Here is a 19,978-nt window from a genome sequence, read left to right as displayed (position 1 = left end):
ATATGATCCTACCTATTTTCCAAGTCCGAGGGAAGTGCCCCAAAAGCACCGCAGTATTGAAAATAGAGGCGAAAAGGAGGGTGCGTGTTCGGGCAAGTTAGTTTGTCATGATGAAAGTACGCCGCGTTGAAGACAACGTACATCCTGTCCACTTTGTGTTTTATTCTTGTCTCCAAAGCGCTGTAGTTTTATAAAAACAGGAGAGGTACGTGTGAAACATGGCAACACCAAAAGAAAGAGAGACAAGAACAAGGCCAGTGGTAGCAGGCAAATCCATCGAATTAATTATAGCTTCAATTTCTTCAACGGTGAAAAATGGAATCTCAGTTAAGTTATAAGACTGCTTAATCGTAATAATAATGTGAGTATAGAAAGGTAGATCCAGAGAAAATCATCCGCAGCGACCTGCGTACCCAGCAGCAGCTTTATACTGCTGTGAAACGTCTCTGTATAAGTACCATCAGGGTACCTCAGTTTAGGAATTGTTTGAAGAGACCTGACTTCCTCACAATCATGCTTGTATGGCCTGCCAAAGAGAAATGTTCGTGTAGCAGTGGAGCGAAGTTCTTACATAATTTCCATATGTTCTTTTGCTGTTTGGTGGATAGATTGGAGCTTTATAATAAACTGCGTCGCGGTAAATTCTATTTTGAGGATCAGAAATATGCTGAAAACGACATCAACAAAAAGCTCGAACACGCAAGCCCTTATGTGAAAATCAGCCGTCCACCAAATAACACCATCAGAAAATCTAGGTTTTCCATAACGCGAGCTTTTATTGAGTTTCATAAAAATCTCATTAAATTTTGTCAGGGCTTAGTCAAGGGCAGGCCCTTAATATATCCGATGATTGTAAAAATGCTCAAATCCAGTTCAGAGATTCTAATATATTTAGTGGACTGACTCTTGTAAGCCACTTGAACTCGGATAACGACTGAAAAATAAAATTTAAAAAAATCTGTGTTAAGAAAGGAATGAATCTGCAATGATATCCCGAAAGTAACCCCTATTAAGTAGGTTCGGTGAATGTAGTGAGATATCAATCCAACTTGAATCTTATAGAATTTCTTATTTCGGCAGAGAGCTTCGATTATAATAACGAGCAGGTTACTGGACGTGACGAATACTTCAATGTGAGTTCCTCTCAGGTCCCTTCACTTCCACCCCCAAAAGTATTTGTGTTAAAGTCGCCACCAATTATAATTTTATCTGTGACTGATGCCTGCACACAAGTTGCTAGCAAAGCAAGGAAGCTTTCGGTACCTGCATGAGGTGGTATATAAACTGCTATATAAACTAATTGATCATTCCATATTTAATACAGAGTGGCAACACGTTCACTAGGGAAAGGGGAGGACATCAAAATTTGTATTGTATAGCAATGCAGCATAGCGGAAATTTTCAGTACATGAAGTTTAGTTCAATGTAGAGGGAACTCCTAGAAATTCTCTTCAGTGCATGTGTACATCGCAGGCAGCAGTTATTGTGATGTCATCGTCTTGAGTACATTGAAACACCGGAGTAGTCGCACAGCGTGCGTGATCTGTAATGTAAAAGCAAAATATTAAGGAATGAACAATGGGGGAAGCCATAGTTGGTTCTATCCTCATATTCGAGCCGCGCGATGCTTCAACATAGTGCTGGAGGGTCACCAACAGGATGACGTCTCCTACAGCAAGCTGACGTTTACCATGGGGTGCATTTTGCATATGGGTCCGTAATCGGTCTGGACCATTGCGCAAGGGAGTGCGACCAGGCACAAAAGGGTACAACAGCCTTATCTGCCGATGTGGTTTGTGTGAAAGCTGGCAGAGCATGACAGTACTATGCACAAAAGGAGCGCAAAAAGACACGAAGGTCATTTTCACTTCAACTCAAGTTCAACCGATTGTGACGCGACTTGCTGCACAAAGTTGGGACGATCGACCTCAAAAGAAGTACGTGCTCCCACAGCGCTGAATAAAGGACAGTGCGACCCGTCACGTTTCAAGCTTCCTGCACAATCTGGAGTTTCTGGGTTTTATGGCGGGCACTAAATATTCCGAGAGGATATCGGGGTAAGTGCCAGAGAGCCGAATGTTAGGGTTCAGCCTCAAGGAAACCCAGACCTTATTGAAGCCTTGCTTGCCTCGATTCGGATGAGGCTGCTCGCAAGCGCTCAAGATCGCTGGATAATTGGAAGTAACTACCGAGACATGACGCGTGAGTCAGAATTTGAGTGTGTCAATGCCCTCGGGTTTAGGGTGTAGTGATGCATACAGCAAAGTTGCGACCACCTGTCCCGCGTGGTTCGTGGCGGCTGCAGACGTTAAGACATTCTGGTGAGACTGCTGGCCTTTACGTAAGTCGTGATGTTAATTAGGCCTTCTAAAGTCCTAAACATCCTTCATTGATCCTAGAGTTACGTCACAAGGTAACCCAGGGCCTGGAGAGCCCCGCAAAGTTAAGGTGACTCTGATGGGAAGCCGAGGATCTAATTGAGAGATGCACATTGTCGGCCATTAGAACCTCTATTTGACGATGAAGAGCTAAGCGTTAGTCAGGTAAGGAAAGAATGCACCCCCGGTCTCGAACTGCGCTAGCATTAATTGCATTGCTTATACCTGAAGAACGGAAGCCAGGGAGACGAGGGCGGCGTGGTCTCCAGGGCCAGTCTTCTTTTTGGTGGCGTTGATGGTAGATGATATCTGCTCGTGTGCCGTCAAAATAGCAGCCTTTGGACCCAACGGATGTTCATAATCCACAGGCGGCCAGTGACCGCAGGATGCGGGGAGTGGCCCGAAATGCCCGTCAGGCCAGTAAAATTTGAACCCCGAGGCGACTGCGAATCAGAAACAGCAGCCGCCTCTGCGTCATGATCATCGGAGAAAGGAGTACCATGTGGATGATCAGCCGTGCACTCAAAACGTCCGCGGTGGCTGAGAGGTTCGTAGTTGAACTAGCAGAGAGATAGTGCTACTGGCAGCAGCAGCCGCGTCAGCCATGACCGAGCTAGCAACTGCTACGCCTAACACCAGGCTGCCAGCTGAGCCCTGAAAGGTACAAAAATGTTGGCTCAGAACAATAAAACCCCAGTAAAATCCTCCGGAAGATTTCTGAAACGTGACAAGAGTTCACCGAGAAAATGTTGGTGAAAAGGGGATATAAGGGCTCGAAACGAAAGCCTAGATGTTCAGGAACATCACAACCTGCTTGCTTGTTCCGTCTGCCTCGTAATAGTGAACCAACTTTCTATACCTTTGTCAAACCAGGAAAAATGTTCCTCATGATGTTCTTGCAAATAGCGGACTTAGCAGAATTTGGGAACTCAAGCTGTTTAACTGATTGGCCCCATAATATTGCCCTAGGTGCCAAAGCTGACGATGATGTAAAGCCTGCTTCAAACACATCGCACGAATGAACATGCCTTCATAACAGAAACGGTGAAGGATGGCAGAGTGGAGGGCTAGGGAAATTTTGACCGCGTGGGATTTGTTATCATACACTCACATTGCATAGTATTGTGGACATATTAAGTTTCGCTTTCATCGTAGCATTGCCAGCAGAGCCAAGGATTGAACCCGCTTCGTCTGGACCATCGGCTCAGTGCCCCCATCAAGCTGCCTCCGCACGGCCTTTGTCGATGAGATTTGGCATACAAGAGGTTCTGTAACATTTTAGGCATCACATTACTGACGGACCAATGTTTCAGGGTTAAAAACGAATTTATAGATTCCGATTTAGAAACCTTTGCATCTCTACATGCCAGGCAGCGCCATTAAAAAAAACCTAAGGAATCCAATCAGGTTTACCTAGCCGCCGACGATTACTGGTTAGGGCACTCGACAGTTCAGCCCAGTACGCGGCTTCGGTCATGGCAACATATTTGGGAAGATGACACAGAAGGCATTTGTATCATGCGGGATGCCAGTGCGCGTTTAAGAGCCTGGTGAGTCGAAATTAACCCGCAGCCTTCTTGTGCGGCATACCTCACATTTGATGTAGCTTTGGAACATCAAAGTAGAGATTCGACATCATATCTATAGCTTTAGCTATTTTCATTCTTTTCCGGTGCTGCAGCTTGGTCTGTCATATCATTACTTGAACTACGAAGAAAAATTCACATGTGAGCTAATAATTGCGCGACACTTTCTTTTCAGACGGGACGCAACAATCTACAGTAAGCATGTGCCGTAAAAGGCGAAGAACATTTCCACTGAATTATTTTTAGGGGTGATTACGAAGTCCCTGTACACGCTCTAGTAGTTGGCTGTAGAGCACTGCGAACTGGCTTTTCTTTTCGGCTATCATATTGTGGCATCCTGCACTATTAAATGTCTGCCTAGCTTAACATTTTCAGAAGAGTGCTTAGTATCCTTATGTTAAGCAAAGCGATTCTTGCAACGCCCGTGATTCCTCAAGAAATAGCAAGAAAGAGTGCAAGAGAGTCTCTCTTAGGACAGAGAAAGACAAGGACTCTCTCCTCTTTCTAGTATCTCTCTTTATGGAAAGAGGGAGAGAAAGAGGAAAGGAAGAGGAGAGAGAGAGGGGGGAGGAGCGAAAAAAAGAGGAGGAAATTAGGAAGAGGAGAGAGCAGAGAAAGATAGGCTCTCTTTCTCATCACTATCATTATGACTAACTATAGTTGTCGGTCACTATATACCAGAGCATCACTGATAACTCGCCGAATGTCGTGGACACATCTCGCGCAATTTCTGCGGACGCCATTCATGCGCTATTAGACGCTTTCTCCTTAAAAGGGATTAGGCGCATTGGACTGGATGACACGTAAACCAGTGGCCAGGGAGCACGTACTGCATTATCTTATAACTTAACCAACATATCTCTAGTTAGGACTTGGGCGACAGAACCAATGGTTAATCTACGCAAACGTAACATTCATGCCGGCACACCGGCAAGGACTTGCTCTTCAATGACGCAGGTATGTAGGTGAATTACACCGCGCAATATTGTTGGTGAGCGGATATCACATATTGTCACTGCGCGCTTTCGGGGATCGAAGTAAGTTTTGTGTATGAATTAATATCAGTGTTAGGTACGAATTGTCTATGTATTGAAATATGCCTTAAAAATTGTGAACGCGCGAATAATAAATTGTAATTATGTTCTGAAACCCAACTGCACACAATCGCCGAGATATATCAATATCAAAAATTAAAATTACTTTCAAGCGAATATTTTACAACACTCATTCGAAATGCTTTAATGAAGGTTTTCGGAAAATTGCTCCTTCATTTATAATTGTATTTCTTCTTGCTTCAATCCAGAAGACAAGTGTCCAATATTTACTTTTGTCCCAACTCCTCTTGGAGTTAAAACAATCTTCGACGGGCTTCCAGATGAATATAAATTATCGCCCACTACAGACCACAGAGTGGCTGCAATAAGTGTTTCTATGATATTGCGTGATTTTTCTATCTGCAGCTAGAGGTGAACACGATCTGAGGCTTGTATATGGCTGCATGGCGCCTATAATTGTGTTTCCTTTGTTAGTCCGCACCTCTCCCTGACGCACCATTTCTCTCAGAGCACATCGCTCCCCCTCATAGAAAAATTTACGCAGCTCGATCTGTCTGTCTGTGGAATCGGTTGCCGCGTTGCTCAAACAAGCTGACACACTAAACTACGATTGCGGGGAATTGAAAGGGTACTTTGCCACCTCATTCCTCTTCCGAAATGTAATTCTGTCATAGTCGCATGTGTAGGTCGTAGAATCATGCAACGTTAGGCTAGGCTTTAAGCTTCTTTGTATCGCTCATGTTGGAAAGGAAATGGCGTAGCATAACATAGAAAGCATCAGCCTATTTCTATGGGCACATACACCAAAATTGGTTCTAGGCCGATCTCTAACAAACGACCAAGTTGCATAGGCTAGTTTTTAAGTTGAGCACACGTGCTTCTAATATCCGTGACCGGATAACATTATCTGATAGCAGATAACGTAAAACCCCACAAAATGCTTGACTTTAATCATCGTAGGCGTGCATGCGCTTATGTATACATTAACACCGATGGCGTCAATGGCTCCATGCATCGCAAATCCAGCGGCGGCGTTGTGAGCGAAAAATCTCCATCATGGAATAGGCAGGCAGTAGCTGACAGGTGACATATGGCAGACCACTAACTTGATCTAGTGTTCATCGGCACTGCGATTGACAGGAGCTGCCAGCTCGGACCTCTCCTTTCATACTGGAGGATAACAGAATTAACCTGTCATGACCCTAGGCATGCAGCCCCGTTCGTCGGCTTGGTTAAAGTGGGGCTTTATATGGGACTTGAGGCGTACGCTATCTCGCTGTGCCGTAACCGCGGAAATTAGATGTCCCCATAATTATTATGTTTATCTCGCAGCTCTCGTGGCTTGACATTTTTTACGCCATACTTTGGAGTAGATTCATGCTCATGTGCTTTGACCTGGGAAAATGAGGCGGATGTGTGCCTGACATAATACTCTTTCTTGTATCAATGAGAAGTGCGCCTCTGCTGGTCGCAGAGCACGATTTTAAGCACCGGTAGATCGTCCAGCTTCGCAACCGCCACCGAAACCAGTGTGCCCTCGCGAGTGAGCGTCGGAACTCCATCCATCGAGACTCGTGTTGTGCAGCCCGCCGCGGTGCGCCCTAGAGAACCGAGGTAAGTACCAATGCTGCTTCTGCTCAAACTTCAAGTTCGTCATTAAGGCATTCGGACCTCCCCCCCCCCCCCCCCCCCCCGTCTTTAGACAAATAAATATTTCAAATTATATTCTTTTTTGAAGGAGCAAAGAGAAAATAATTCTAAAGAAAATATTCCTAATAGAAAATTTAGCCTAATTACGTTGATCGAAACATTGCCACATCATTTCCTCACACTATGTTAAGTGTATAAGCCGTACACCTTGTGATTGTGGAAGGATGTGGTAGTTAATGAAATCAAAGCATATGAATAATTTATCCTGTTATCCTGGTTAAAAAGAAAGACAATACATGACGATTCTGTGTTGATTATCGCCGACGTAATGCTGTGACTAAAAGACATGTATCCCAGTCCACGCATCGACGATGCCATGGACTGCCTTCACACAGCTCCATACTTCTGCTCGGTTGATTGGAGATCAGGATACTGGCAGATACCAATGCATTCGACCGACAAAGGAAAGACAGCATTTCTGACACTCAACGGTGTTCATGAGTTTAACTTAATGGCGTTTAAATTATGCAATGAAACTGCCACATTTAAATTTTTCATGGACACCATTCAGTGCGGACTAAAGTGTAAAATTTGCTTATGCTATCTGGAGATGTGATATTCGGCAATACACTTCAAGAGCCTAAGAGCCGCCTCGCCATTATTCATGATTGCATTGAAAGAGCCGGCCTCGTACTCAACTCGAAGAAATTACATTTCGCCGAAAACCAGGCACTTGTCCTTGGCCACTTGGTTGATAAGGATGGTGTTCCAGGCGGTAATTAGCTTCACAGCACCGAAATCTGTGAAGGAACGTCGGAGCTTTTTAGGAACATGTTCGTAGTTTCGGCATTTTATCCCTAGGTTCAATGACATCACCTATCATCTTACATGCCTTTTTCACAAGGATGCAGCATTCAACTGGACTGCTGACTGTGACTGTGACTCTGCCTTTCGCCATTTTAAGCTTCTTCTGACGTCGGGGCCTGTGCTGCGCCACTTCTGGCATTCTGCTCCAATCGAAGTTCACACCGACGCTAGTGATGTCGGCATTGACGCAGTTCATACAGCGCCACTTTGACTCACAGCGTTATTAGGTTATGCCAGTCGTTCACTGAGTAACGTGGAACGCGACTACGAAGTGATTGAAGAAGAGAGCCTTGCAGTTGTTTTTGCTGTCCAAAGATTTCGTTCTTATTTCTACGGGATTTTTTTTACTATCATCACCAACCACCATTCGCTCGTTTCGGTTGTAAACCTTCGTGATCCCTGTGGCCGTCTGACGCGATGGGCTTTGCGTCTCCAAGAGTTCAACTTCACTGTGATGTACAAGAGCTGCCGTCAACAGACCGACGCGCACTGCCTCTCGCACTTTTGCTCCCTACTGGTTCCGATGGTGACAGCTTTGAAGACTACCTCGCGCCTATTTCATCACCGTTTCCTCCCTTTCACCACTTCCGGAATGAACAGCACGACGACACAACTTTGCGAACGCTCTTCAAAGCTGCTCGTAATTCACAGGATGCCCGTTTTCGTGTTCGCGACGGCTTACTTTACAAGCGGAATTTCACCTCCGTAGGTTCCCGTTTTCTTCTCGTCGTTCCCAAAAATCTCCGAATTCCCTTTCTTTAAACGATGCACGGTAACGGCACGTCTGACTACTTCGGTACTGCCCGAACCCTCCACAGTAGATAGGAAAAATTACTGGTCAAAAATGCGTTAAGCAATTCAATGCTATGTAGCCAGTTCTATGCAGTGCCAGCGTTAAGCTCTCTACATCACGCCTGCCGGGGCTGCTACAACCTGTCGCACCTCCGACCGCACTTTTCGAGCAAGTGGACATCGATCCCTTTAGCGCTTTTTCACGGCATTCCAACGGCAATTGATGGATCGTTGTGTGTGTCGGCCACCTCACCCGATACTCTCAAGCAGTTGCAGTACCGTCAGCCACTGCTTTCGATGTGTCCAGATTTCTTCTGCGGTTTCTCGTCCTCCGAGACGGCCCACCTCAAGTTCTACTCAGTCGCCATGGACTGACGTTTACTGCTGATGTTATTGAAGAGCTTCCTCACCTCTGTGCATGAGACTTTCGACACTCAACGTCGCACAATTCTCAAATGAACGGCTCGTCATTCAACGCCGTACCATCCTCAAATGAACGGTTTCGTCGAACGCACGAACCGTACTCTCACCACTATGCTGGCGCTGTACGTCGATTCCCACCATACGAACTGGGATGATATTCTCCCTTTTATGACGTACGCATATAATACCGCGAAACATGAAACTGCTGAGTACAGTCCGTTCTACCTCCTCTACGCTCGCCTTCCCTGCAGCTGTCTGGATACTCTACGACCTTTCAAATTCCACACAACCCTTCTATCACCTCTACTCTCTGTCGAGCTGAATATGCTCGTCGCCTTGCACGTCTCCGCATCATTGTCACACAGGCTCGCTCCAAGGAACGTTACGACAACCGACGGCCGTGTATCTGGTTTTCACTTGGCGATTTAGTCTGGGTGTGGACGCCACTGCGCAAGCGTGGGTTATCCCATAAGCTCTTGTGCCACTATACTGGCCCTTTTGTTATCTTGAAGCGTCTGAGTGACTTGAACTATCGCATATCATGCCGCATTTAAAGCGGAAGATGCTCACAAAAAACAGAAGTGGTCCGTGGCGCTCGGGTCAAAACGTTTCATCCCAGACAGCCTGCCTCACTCGCCTAGGGGCTTCGTCTGCGAGGGGGGAAGTGTAACGTGCTAAGGTTCGGAAGGGAGGAGGAGGAGAAAGAGGGGGAAGGAAAGCGAAGACGCAAGGGCTAGTGAACCTTAGGCTCTTGGTTTTCCTAACCAAGAATAAACGAATTGTTATTTACTCAGTCCTTAGCAATATGTCACAGAAATTAAATTAGGGCTCAGCGTTCTATTTAGGTTTACCTGGGAAGTTTGTAAAATTGGTCTGTGCCTGTCTACTAGTTTCTAGGGCCGATGCTGAACTTCTGCAGCATTAGCGCACGAGTTTCATTTAACGCCACACCGTTGTTGCTGCAGCAAAAGTAACGATGTTCCAAGTGAATTATTCATCGTTGCATATGTTTAGTTCGTTTCTAACCAGATAATGTGGCTTTCCCAAGGTTCTGTCTTAAATGATACATTCCTCCTGTTTCGCTTTAGAAATTCTATCTTATTTAAGATGAGATAAAAACACTTCATACTATTGATTGCCTTAAAATATGTATGAAATATTTTGTCTGATGGCATACATGCCAATTACACGGTCGCACACAAAGCAGAGCCTTTATTCAGCGCGCGTGAAGAAATACGTTTTCTTTAATGCTGGCAATCTATAAACCACGATGGCGCTTGCAAAATTCAGCGAGTTAATTGCTAAAATTATTCCCCTAGTAATAACCACATTAGAATTATTGTGTCGTCGGGAACACCGGGCTTTTATATACTGCGTATTTAAAAAAAATTTACATCCGTTACATTCGTTACATCATTTTATATGCATATGCAAAAATAGTTTTTCTGTGTAGGGCATGTACTGGGGGCGGAATTCTGCCCTAATGAACAATACGGCCCACTGTTTAAGAGATTGTGGAATTATGTAGCAGAAACGTGTTGTAAAGCGCTGCCGGTCATAACTAGCGAGAATGGGCGGCAACGTGTGCACGCTAGAGAAGTCGCCAGTCGTGGCTTTTGCCTATGCACCTTCAGCGACCGTTTGCCGCCCACTTTCTTGGAAGTGCTTTGTGAAGCCTGAAGACCACGCTTTCTTATGTTCACTTTACAGTGAACCTCATAAAACATGACAACACCTATTTCTTAATGCAGTGTTAGATCATTTTATAGATTCTGAATACAATTATGAGCAAGTGTCTCTGTTATCGTTGCAGGTCGGGAGCTCCGTGGTTTCTTTGGTGTGCAGCATCTGGTGTGGTGGCGCTGGGAGTGGTAGCCCTGATCATTACTTTCTACATCTTGAACGACACACGTGAGCCCGCTGAATTGAAACCCTTCCTTTTTCAAGCACGTTAATTAAAGCACCTTTAGGGCATCACAATATGCCTTGTGCAACGAGAGACACAAAGGAGACATCTCTATATAGGTGTTTCATATATGCTGGCATTTCAGAGAGCTAACCAGAGTGAGTTCGCTGGCGCTGCTCTTATACAAATTTTGCATATCACATGTCCTCGCGTCTTGGTGTCGTTGTAATTGTAAGTGGAAGATATTTGTATATCCTGAAGCAGGCCCTACATGCAGCCAATTATACACACATTCAGAGCTTCGCAGCGACGTACTGATATATTTAAAACCTTGCCATTTTGAAGCTATTCATTTCTTTACCAGTGAAAAGTTCAATCAGATAAACTCCCCATTATTTACGATTTGTTACGCTGGGCAGCACTACTGAGGGCGAACAAAAGCAGGAGGAGCAAACGGAAGAAAAGTTTGATTTTCTATTTTCCTTGCATTCCTAGTGGAATCCACAGTACAGAGCTGCATGTGCCGCCGCGCAAGCCTGCCAGAGCAGCGGTCCTTGGTCTTGCGGGTTATTACTGGTCATAAAAGTTTCAGGAAGAATTGAAAACACTTAGTTCATAGGCTCATTGATAACATATATTGGGGCGGCTCGTTCGATCAGCAGGCATGGGTCAGTCATCTCTGAGCTCAACAACGCATCTTCCCAAGAAGACGGAGTTGGCAGATTTATGAGTGCGAAGCCACCGCGTTATTTTTCAAGCCCAAACAGAATGATAAAGTGTACATCCGTATTGCTTCTAGATGGGACATTCGTCTTGGTTGTGGGTGGAGAAGAAGAGAGGTTTATGGTTCAGGTAATTATTCATGTGCGTCCGAACCGTATACGCTATGCCACAACTTCGGTCTTGGTGCTTTTTGTGTGTGGAGGTGGCAGTGCGCTCTGTGTACAGTAGTACTGTGTGATGTTCGCTTAAGATTGCAGAGCTGCGTATACGCACCCCCCGAGTTTGCTTCCTTCTCCGCTTCCGTTGACAACGCCCGGATGGTTGCTGCCCGGCCAAGTGCGTGCGCACAGTCGTTCCCTGGAAGGGAGGCGTGTCCAGTGGTTCAAACAATTTCAACAGTATGGAATAGATCGGCATGTATCGGTAGGATCACGAACTTAGTCAGCACAGCTATCGCATTCTTCGCGAAGGCTCGACTTTAATCCTGTGAATCTGTGATTATCGTGTATGACAGATGTGTTTGATCTTCGTCATGTGCGCACATTTGGTGTATGAAAGCTAGTGCAACCTCTATGGCGTCTCCTCAGCCGCCGTGCTTGCTCCAGGGGACCTAATAGAGGCGGTAATTTTAAATTAGCCGTTGTTAGTCAAGAAATCTCACGGTTTTCATGGCCGCCGATCGCAGAAGAATGTCCTGGTGATTCAATTCATTTCGATTCAGCCGTTAATAAGGCGCGTGAAATCACACTTCGCTGAATGACAATGCCTGCTCGATTCGCAAGATGTCGGTTTGTTTTAGTCCCCTGCGTATGTTGCAAATACAGCGGCTCAAGTGTACCACCTGCGGGAATTTTTTCTAGAGCAGCTTAATTGTGTATGTGATTCTGCTGTTAGACTGTAGGTAGAGGCCCAGCACACTTATTCTGTCCACTGGGGGAATAACAGTGCATTTCGCACTAATTATCGTGCTTGTTTCTGCACTAAATATAAACTACAAATGCTTTCCTACGACCTGGTCAATATGTTAAACATGCTTAACAACGCAATAGTGTATAACAAAACTGAGGTTCGGAAATATTTTGTTGAAATACGATTTTATATTTGCCTGTAGCGTTAATCCTCATCTGATTTTCGGTAATATTTCTTATATATGTATGCAAATATTTTCGTTCATTTTCCAATTCTGCGATTGACATGTAGGATGTTTTTTGTTCGCAATCTACGTGTCCATTCTACGTATGATTGATGCGGACATTTCCTTTTCCATTTGAATTTTTACGTGTCGATTCTACGTGTCATTAGTGTGCACATTTACTTACTGCACATGTCCTCACTGAGAGTTTCCGAGACCCAGTCAAGCTCCACAGACAGCATTTAGCCTGGAAATCCTTCAGTTGTACCTGCAAATAGACCTATCATAGCATATTATTCTCGATGAAGGTCGATTTTGAAATCGGTAACTTACGTACGTTCTCAGTCGCGTAGTGCTGCGCTACATCGACGGCTTCATTGATGCCTGTCTTGGATCTGGATCGGCCTTTCTTCTTGCATAATGTGATGTCCTCGGCATAGAAGCCATGATTCATATCAAGAATTCTTGACAACAATGGTGGAAGTCCAGCTATTGCCAAGTTGAACAAAGTGGGATACAGCACCGAGCCCATTGGCCCCTGAAGCTGTCATACGAATCGTACAAATCGCTTCACATCGCGCGTCTTCAATGCCTATGGTAGCCGCTCAATTCGCGAAGACGGCCGTCACATAATGACAAATGCGCTGCCTACAATGTGACCTTGCTAGGCCCACCAAGATGGCGTCATACGACGCGTTATCGAATACTCCCTTCAGGACTGAGTCCAGAACAGCACGAGCCAGGGTTCAGAACAAATAAATGCAAATGAATAAACAACAGAGAAACGACATAACAAGAGGTCAAATATATTCAACATAAATTTAGTCATCAGTGATCTCGAAGCACATGCACAAAAATTACGAACTTAACCAAAAACAAGAAAGAGAGCTTAGTACTTGTTTTAAAACAGTTTTCATCTCCATACTCATTCACCCATTCTAACAGCTCTCTCTCTCTCTATGAGAAAAAAGAAATAAAGCAAAACTATATGTCATTCAAAGTACAATTTAGGGCCTTAATCAATCTGTCCTGTTGAATTAAGGTAACAAGATTCCTACTTTTATTCAAAAGAATAGGTATTTCGGATTTCAGACTTTGCTGGCCATAGTTTCTTGTCAACTTTGGCACTCTGTATTGTCTACTTCTTAGATAAAATATTTATTTGGAATAGTGTACGTTCGTGCATAATTTATACTGTTTTTCGTATTTTATTGTGTATATAAATTGTAAGCTTGCTTTCATAAAACTGATCCGCCCTTTGTGCTCCGTAGCTATATAGGAATATGTGCGTGCATTCGTTAATTTTCAAACCTTTTAGTACTGGCATTGATGAGTGCTCGAGTTTATGCGATAAGCATTTTCGCCATATTAGTAGCAGTTGTTATGCCGCTTATTATAAGACAATGATATATATGGCATTGAATCATTGTAGTGTATATAACTGCTCTAAATTTCTCAGGAATGGGACTTCTTATTCTCAATGAAGTTCCTGCCACTCGAGATGGTTTCAGAATTGAGGACAGTTTGTATATGTATTCGACAAGATAGGCTCAGGGAAGGGTACACCTAAACATTTTGTGGCATCTGTGCGCTCTTTGACATCATGTTGAAAATAGAAGAAAACTTTTGAATTGCGTGTTACGTGCTGTAAGCAGAATCGACTTTTTTTTTACTTATGTTAGGCTCTAACTCAATAGTATTTAGTCATTCAAAAAGTCCTAACACATTGCCACGTACCCTGCTGTGACCGAGGAAGAAAAGGACAAAGGTTGGTATACGGGAAGCAATCTGATTCCATCAGTATCTTTTGCCTTGTACAGGGGTTGCATTTTCTGATGGAGCGGCTAATCATAATTTCCCTTTTGCTGAGCTCAGCTCCTGAAGGATCGCAGCCAATGAACACGGATTTGACCCAGGTGCACCATAGTGCGAGCCGCCGCCTACAAGATCAGAGCCCGAGTTCGGGCCTTTGTCCTCGACGACTGTGGCCTCACCATGCACAGATCCAATACTACCACCGTGACTAACAGAGCGAGCTCATCCTACCAGTTTCTTGTGCCCTATTCTCGAACGCAACCATCCTTGCATGGACGTCGTTCGTGAACCGGCGAAATGACGCTACCTAGGGTGCAGCGATGCCTTTCGCCTCTGCTTTCAGGGGGAGACACTGCTCTCTCCGGCGGCATGTTGGGTCTCAATCGCCCGTTCGAAAGCAGGCAGCGCAAAGAGGCGGCAGCCGGTTTCGATGATAAAACTTGAAGGCCTCGCCCTCAAAAAACGGGTCCGCGAGCCATGGGCTCGCCCGACGAGTGACAAATCCAGTCTCTTAAAAACAAGTTAATTCCGGATAAACGAAAAAGCAATAAACAAAAAGAAGCAACATCAGGCGATACCGCGCTGAGAACATGCTCATGAACATGCGCTGAGAACATGAGAACGTCATCGCTCCCCATCACCCTTTCGCTCGACTTCGTCGCACCTTCGGGCTCCATCGTCAGCTTCTGCCCGCCACATGGAACACTAACAAGTGCAGTTTCCGGAGGCAAAACTGCACCACCTGCCGTTGTTCCTATCACTCCTTTGCTCCTATCCTACATATTGACTGTATTCGTTGAAGGAAATGTACTGGAAGCTTTAATTGTTACCGGCGCCGCTATTTCCATTATGCAGCTTAACTTGTGTTTCAAACTCCGAAAAGTGCGCACTCCTTACCCGGTCCTCCTTTACGTGCTGCAAATGGAGAGAATATTAACCCTTGTGGAGCATGTACAGTCCGAATCAGCATTGATGGCATCTTGCACTTCATTGAGTTTGCTGTCCTATCCTCCTGTGTCCATCAAGTCATCTTCGGCTGGGATTTCCTCCAAAACGCCTCAGCAGTCATTACGCGTTCCCCTCCCACTCTTGAGGTCACTGAATGCAACACTGGTGCCGATAGAGAACCACCCTCCTCCCGCTTAGTCATGGTTGCCGATCACGTCCTCTATCCGGACAACGAAGATATTATTTCTGTCACTTCTTACGTTGTCAGCGATGGCAACGTCCTGATTACACCCCGCCCTCCTCTCCTGTCAAGAAATATTATCATAATTGTGTCCCTTCTTCGCTTCTCCAGCGGTTCGTCTATTCTCGCCGCCTTCAACACCACATCAGAGCCCATTCTTCTGCGCCGCGCCTCAACTGTTGCAGCAGTTGCTTCCATCCAGCCTGCCACTCTTCCCATTTCCTTCTCCGATCGCTCAGATTCATCCCCTGCCTAGCTCAGTGCAGCACTTCGCCACACGAGCAGCACCGACCTGACAGTAAAGTCGACAGACGCATTGCTCGCTGTATTGAACACGCATGCACACTCGTTCGATATCATTACTGGCGCATTGGGTCAAACCGCTGCAGCAACGCATCGCATCCACAACGACGGATCAGGGATAGTTAAACGCTGGTCATATTGTGTGTCTTCAACCTAACCTAATGTTATTCAGGAAAATGTTGCTGAAATGCTTACATGCTACATCATACGACCATTACCCAGTTCCTGGTCAGCGGCAGTTGTGCTAGTGCAAAAAACGGTTGGGTTCGTGTTTGTGTGGATTGCCGTGCTCTAAACAGAATCAATAGCAAGGATATGTATCCCCTCCCTCGAAGTGACGACGCCGTCGATTGTTTACAAGGTGCCCAGTTTTTCTCCAGCCTGGACTTAAAATCAAGCTACTGGCAGATCCCCATGCATGAAGATGATAAAGGGAAGACCGCCTATGCAACACCGGACGGTTTATACGAATTCAATGTAATGCCATTTGGACACTGCAACGCTCCTGCTACATTCGAGCGCATGATTGACAAAGTTCTCCGCGACCTCAAATTAAAAACATGTCTCTGTTACTTAGATGACATTGTTCTTTTTTCTTCGTCATTTTCTGATCACCTTACTCGCTTCGATAAAGTTTTGACAGACCTTACTAGCGCTGGCCTGCATCTAAACACAAAGAAATACCATTTTGCATCAAAATCTAATAAAGTACTGGGCCATCTTATTAGCAGCGAACGAATTAAGCCTGACCCTGAAAAATTCACTGCTGCGCTGCACTTTCCCCGTCTGACTCAGGTTAAGGATATCTGCAGTTTCCTCGGCTTGGCATCATACTTCCGAAGACTCATCCGCAATTTCGCCTCTGTTGCCTCACCATTACACGCGCTTCTTCACATCGACACGCATTTCGTCTGGTCTCCTGCTTGCGAAAAAACATTTGAAACTGAAGCGTTCTCTGCCATTTTGATAACAAAGCTCCGACTATTTTGCACAACGACGCCAGTAGCCATGGAATTGGCTACTTTCTGCAATGCCAAGACACCTCTAAAGAAAATGTGGTAGCCTACGCAAACCGATCCTGCGGAACAAAACTACACTATTACCGAGCAAGAATGTCTCGCCGTCGCCTGGACTGTTAGGAACTTTCGTATTTACCTCTACGACCGTCACTTCACGGTCGTCACTGACCACCACGCCCTATGCTGGCTATCCTCTTTGAAAAAATTGTCCGGTCGTCTCGGGCGGTGGATCCTCCACCTTCAAGAGTACGGCTTCACTGTCACTTACAAATCGAGCAAGAGGCACAAGGACGCCGACGCTCTCTCTCGTAGTCCTGTTGCTTCGCCTTCGCAACACATGTCCTCACATTCCTCACCTGCCTGTCACAGCGGGCTGACGCCTTTTAAACCCTACAGTTATCGTCTTTGACCTCCACTTCTATTGATCCCACGCCAGAAATAGACTGTAATCTTGCTCATCACCGGAGTGATGACTGATAGTCTCACTTGTGTTATTAGACCTCAAATGCCCGTCTCTGTCGTCGGCTCAACAATTTCAAGCTACAGGATGGTACATTATTTTGCCACAGCTACAGCCCACTGGGCCACACCTGGGTTCCCGAAATTTCTTCTTCCTGGCGTACTCAAATTCTACAAGCCTTTCACGACAACCCCACCGCTGGTCCCCTTGGATATCACAAAACCTACGACCGCATCAAAAGTCGTTTCTTCTGGCCTGCCCTTTCAACCTCAGTATTGAAATATGTAGCTTCTTGCATCCCGTGTCAACGACGCAAGCGATCTGCGTCGCCTCCTGCCGGTCTCTTGCAACATCTTCCTTGTCTTTTCATGCCTTACGAAGTCGCCGGAATCGACTTGTATGAATCCCTGCCCTTGATTCCAGCTGGCAACCGTTGGGTCGTTACTGCCGTTGACCTCCTCACTCGATACGCTGAAACCGCAGCACTTCCTTTTGACTCCGCTTCCGAAATCGCCAACTTCTTCCTCCACACCATACGTCTTCGCTACGGCGCCCCTCGCCTCCTCCTTAACAATCGTGGCAAGTCGTTCCTCTTCACCTTCCTCACAGCAGTGCTTCATGCTTCAGGCAAGGTGCACAAAACTACATCTCCTTACCACCCTCAGACCAATGGCCTCACAGAACGCTTTGACCTCACCCTTTCTGATATACTATCCACCTACATTCACCCTCAGCACAACTGGGACTGTTTACTCCCCTTTATCACCTTCGCCTACAACACTGCCGTTCAACGAACCAGCACCTACTCTCCGTTTTTTCTTCTTTATGACCGCCACCCTACATTCTCATTCGAATCATCTTTCTTCTCAGCTTCCACGCCTTCTGCCGCGCCTTCCCACGAACAGTTCCTGTCTCGTATCGCCCACTGCCGTGATCCTGCCCGCCTTCAAACTGAAGCCACTCAAGCTTCCAGGAAAAGCACGTATGATAAGACCCATCGCCGTGTCTTTCCGCCCTAGAGACGAAGTGTTACTCTGGACACCTACGCGCATTCCTGGCCTGTGTGAAAAGTTTCAGAGCCGTTTTATTGGCACGTACATGGTTCTAGAACATTTGCCTGTACGCAGTCTCATTACACCTGCATCGCCTGTTCACGAGCGTTGGTGTGGCGGCACCAAGATTGTGCACGTGTCGCGTTTGAAACAGTTTAACCGCCGACCTTCAGATATAATTTCCGACCAGGATGGTAGCTTTCGAACGGGAGGGGGAAGGTTGTAAGCATTGTGAGTGAACTTCATCTTCATCTGAGCGTAATAATCACCTCTCATCGGGTCGGGAGAAGAAGACGAAGTGTTGATGAGCTGTGGCTAGTCGGTAGCTGCTGCTTCGGCTTATCTGAAATAGAAAGGTGAATTCGCTGGCGCGTCCTTCTACCTCACAGTATTAACGACCTGCCGAACGGCGTATCATCTCGCATACACTTATACGCCCAAGACGGTGCTGTACGTCGTGAGGCTAACAATAATGGCACCAGGCTTGCCCTCCAACTGTACCTAAATAATATTTTTCACTGGTGCAGAAAGTGGTAAAGTCATTTAGGCCCTAAAATTGCAAATTAATTAGTGTATTAAGACGTGCGGGTTATACCTCTAACTACATAATAAACAGTCTCAAACTTCAGTCTTTTTCAATCCTCCGCTTCTTCTTCTGCTCCTCCTGCTGTTTCTCAGTGCGCCGCTACGCGGCGTAACAATATTAATATTTAGGCATATTAATACACTCCCCTTTAAATTGGAATCCTCATATTCATCAAATAATTACTAATATTAAACCGTACCTTAGGTATATACTTACGAAGAAACTTCATTAAAGCTCTGATTCCACTAAAATTATTCCTGTACAAGTCACTTGTAAGCTTCAAACAAGAGTACTCAGCAGCATTTAATGGAAAACGGCGCAACAGACAAGCTACTCTGAAATCCTGTTCAAGCACCGGGCCCGCTTAATACATGGCATAAAGGAGGCCCACAACGTTATTAGAAAACCATCCATTCTTCTACATGGAAGTGAGATTGCATGCCTTCATCCTAAATAGCAACGGGTGCTTCTGGCTTGTACACGTGTTGCTAGGGGAGCCACATTTTCATACATTGCATTGTTTGATTGAATGAACTTTCAGTTGAGAGTCAGTGCTCGTCCTGTTCTCTGATTTGGGTGTTTGTCTGCTGCCCTGTTTTACATTCACTATGTTTCACCAACTCGCCCGCTTCGTATAGTGTTGAAATCAGCGTCAATCTCGAATTTTAACACTCCGTTAATATTTCTCTTGAACTGGTTCAGAATAATGCAGTTCGCTTCATTATTTCAACATATGGCCGCACCGCCAGCATTAATAACATCAAGACCAGCCTGCCCCTTCCCTGTCTGCCATTTCGACGGAAAACGGTTCCCCTCTTTCTCTTTCACAAGGTTTATCCTCACCTCTACTTTCGCACCTCTTTCATATCAGCGCCAACGAATTGCTCTTCAAGGATTGATCACCAGCACAAAGTTCGTTAGTCACTGCCACACACTTCTCTATTCATAACTACAAAAAGTATCTACTAACAATTACTAAGATAATCGCTAACTGAATCAGGACACCTTCGACTTCAATCAAGCTATATATCAAGCAGGTTTT

Source organism: Amblyomma maculatum, chromosome 4 (genome assembly GCF_055883805.1).
Source record: "Amblyomma maculatum isolate TAMU_Amacu chromosome 4, ASM5588380v1, whole genome shotgun sequence".
NCBI lineage: Eukaryota > Metazoa > Arthropoda > Arachnida > Ixodida > Ixodidae > Amblyomma > Amblyomma maculatum.
This window is presented reverse-complemented; position numbering follows the sequence as displayed.